The sequence below is a fragment of the Nannospalax galili genome, unplaced genomic scaffold (genome assembly GCF_000622305.1).
Source record: "Nannospalax galili isolate Female #2095 unplaced genomic scaffold, S.galili_v1.0 scaffold633, whole genome shotgun sequence".
NCBI lineage: Eukaryota > Metazoa > Chordata > Mammalia > Rodentia > Spalacidae > Nannospalax > Nannospalax galili.
The window spans coordinates 3,609,676-3,613,053 of NW_008336075.1; positions in this window are offsets into that span (position 1 = coordinate 3,609,676).

Genomic DNA, 3,378 nt, shown 5'->3' on the forward strand with positions numbered 1-3,378 from the left:
CGATCTCCATAGGCATTTGGGCAACTTCTTCATGTAACTTGCTTGTGCCTCCCAGCCTGCTGAAGCCCGATCACTTCCATTTGATAATGGATTGGTGCTGTGCATGGCCTACTTTATGGCTTGGGGGGGTCAGATAACACCCAGCTCATGATGTGCAGCTCCAGTCTCATGGTGACTTGGTGGTCCATTGTCAAATGCTCAGTTTCCACTAAGGCCCAATAGCAGGCTAAGAGCTGTCTCTCAAAGGGAGAATAGCTGTCCACAGATGAAGGCAAAGCCTTACTCCAAAATTCCAATGGCCTCCTCTGTGATTCCCCTATGGGTGCCTGTCAAGGACTCCAAACAGCATCTTTATATGCCACTGATACCTCAAGCACCATTGGGTCTGCTGCATCATATGGCCCAAGGGGCAGAGCAGCTTGTACAGCAGCCTGGACTGTTGAAGGGTCCTTTCCTGTTCCAGGCCCCACTCAAAGGTAGTTGCCTTCCAAGTCACTTGATATATGGGCCATAGTAACACACCCAGATGAGGAATGTGCTGCCTCCAGAATCGAAACAAGCCCACCAAGTGTTGTGCTTCTTTCTTGGTGGAGGGAGGGGCCAAATGCAACAACTTATTCTTCACCTTAGAAGGAATGTCTCTGCATGCTCCACACCACTGAACTCCTAGAAATTTCACTGAAGTAGAAGGCCCTTGAATTTTGGTTGGATTTATTTCCCATCCTCTCATGTGCATATGCTTAACCAACAAGTCCCGACTGTCTGCTACCTCCTGCTCACTGGATCCAATTAGCATAACATCATCAATATAGTGGACCAGTGTGATATTTTGTGGAAGAGTCAGGCAATCAAGATCCCTTCGAACCAAGTTATGGCACAATGCTGAAGAGTTAATATACCCTTAAGGCAGGACAGTAACGGTATAATGTTGGCTTTGCCAGCTGAAAGCAAATTGCTTCTCGTGGTCCTATGAACTGGTATTTAGAAGAAAGCATTTGCCAAATCAATAGCTGCATACCAGGTACCAGGAGACATATTAATTTGCTCAAGTAAGGAAACTACATCTGGTATAACAGCTGCAATTGGAGTCACTATTTGATTAAGTTTTCAATAGTCAACTGTCATTCTCCATGACCCATCTGTCTTCTCCACAGGCAAAATAAGAGAGTTAAAGGGAGATGTAGTGGGAATCACCACCCCTGCATCTTTCAAATCCTTGATGGTAGCACTAATTTCTGCAATCCCTCCAGGGATGTGATACTGTTTTTGGTTCACTATTTTCCAAGGCAGAGGAAAGTCCAGTGGTTTCCATTTGGCCTTTCCAACCATAATAGCCATTACTCCACAGGTCAGGGAACCAATGTTGGAATTCTGCCAATTCCTAAGAATATCTATCCTAATTATACATTCTGGTACTCAGGAAATAACCACAGGATGAGTTCGGGGACCCAGTGGTCCCACTGTCAGTCAGACTTCAGCCAAAACTCCATTTATCACCTGACCTCCATAAGCCCCAACTTTAACTGGAGGGCCAAAATGCTTTTAGGATCTCCAGGAATCAGTGTCAACACAGAACCAGTATCCAATAGGCCATGGAATGTCTTATTATTTCCTTTCCCCCAATGTACAGTTACTCTAATAAAAGCCCGAAGGTCCCTCTGGGGAAGGATGGATGAGAGGCGAACAGCATAACTCTTTGGTACTGTGAAAAAGTCCTTCCTCAAGGGCACCCGGCCTTCCCTTCATTCAAGGGGTTCTGGATCTGTAAACTGCCTCAAGTCTGGAAATTGGTTGACTGAGCGAGATTCTCTATTGCTATGATCCAATACTGACTTCCTGTCATTACTCCTAGAGCTTTTCTGCTTATACAGATCAAATAAAAACTTACTAGGCTTCTTGTGTATGTGGTCCCTGGAAACACCATGATTGATTAGCCAGTACCACAGGTCCATTCGAGTCAAGCCATTTGTAGGTATTGTTTTGCCTTTGCTGTCCATTACAATAAGTATGCTCACCTTGTCTTTGGTAATGCAGTACTGCCACCTGACCCCTACTACGAGGTCCTGTTACACCTATTATATTTACATTTAATTTATGCAATTGAGCAGCAGCATCTCCAACTATACGATTCAGCATAAGGAAAAGAGCAAAAATAAAGCTCTTCAAACATTCTGGTGTCCTTCTCAGTACTTTCCATCCTATAAAATCAGTAAAAGGGATTTCCTCTGGGACCTCCCATTGTGGAGGATTTGGTGTTATACTGTGAATCCACTTGAGCATACCAATTTGCCTGAGCCTTACAATCCCTTCATCAACACTAAGCCAAGGGATATCAGGTATCTCCAGCTCTCTGTTAGTAGGCCATCTTTTGATAAATACCTCGGCCAATCAATCAAATAGACTTTTAACACCCTTTTTTAACTGCACAAGCTTATCTAGAATCTCCAGTCAGGGGGCCCATGTCAATAAACTCAGCCTGATCCAATTTTATGTTCCTTCCACCATTATCCCATACCCTTAAAATCCGTTCCCAGGCATATTCGTTAGATTTCTGCTTGAAAGAATTAGCAAATTCACTAAGTTCTTTAGTGGTGTAGCATACCTCCCATGGACCACACTTTCTCTCCTCTAGGGGCCTGCTTAGCTTTGAGCCTGGTTATAGGTTAAGAGGTGGCAATAACTGGGCCCTGAGGGATATCAGCTTCATCTTGATGAATGGGATTAGCCTCCTCAGTGGGATTAGTGGCCTCAGGCATGGGTGGAGAGGGTGGGTCTGCTGAGGGTGGAACAATTAGTTCATCAGGTAAATCAAATTCCTCAGCGATTCTGATTCTAAATCTTCAGCCTCCTCAGGGTTCTCCCACACATCTCCATCCCTCATGTTAGGATTCCAATCTTTTCCTACCAATGCCCTCACCTTTACTGCTGATACCCTTTGAGGCTGGGAATTAAATTTGCATTGTAGGTCAGCCAAACTTTTAATAAGGCCTCCAGCTTGATTTTCTGCAGCTTTAGCTCTCTGGCTGCTGGAAAGAAGATTCTCTTTCAGCGCACACTTCGAAACTTTTAAACTGTTAATTCGAATATGGAGCTTGTCAATTTTATCATTAAACTCATTGTTTATCTTCATCACTTTACCCAGAGATGCTAGAAGCAACCAGCCAACATCATTATTTTTCCACAAATTGTCAAATGTTTTATGTATAGAGTCACTAAATTTCTAGCTCTTCACCATAGGTGAGTTAGAAGATTCAAATGGGTCTATCTCCATAATTGTTTCAAATAGTCTACACCATGGATTTTCAGTGCTCTCCATGCTATCTGAAGACTCTGAGTTGGAGAGCCTGCTCCAAATACCAAGAAGCCTCCCTTTCAATT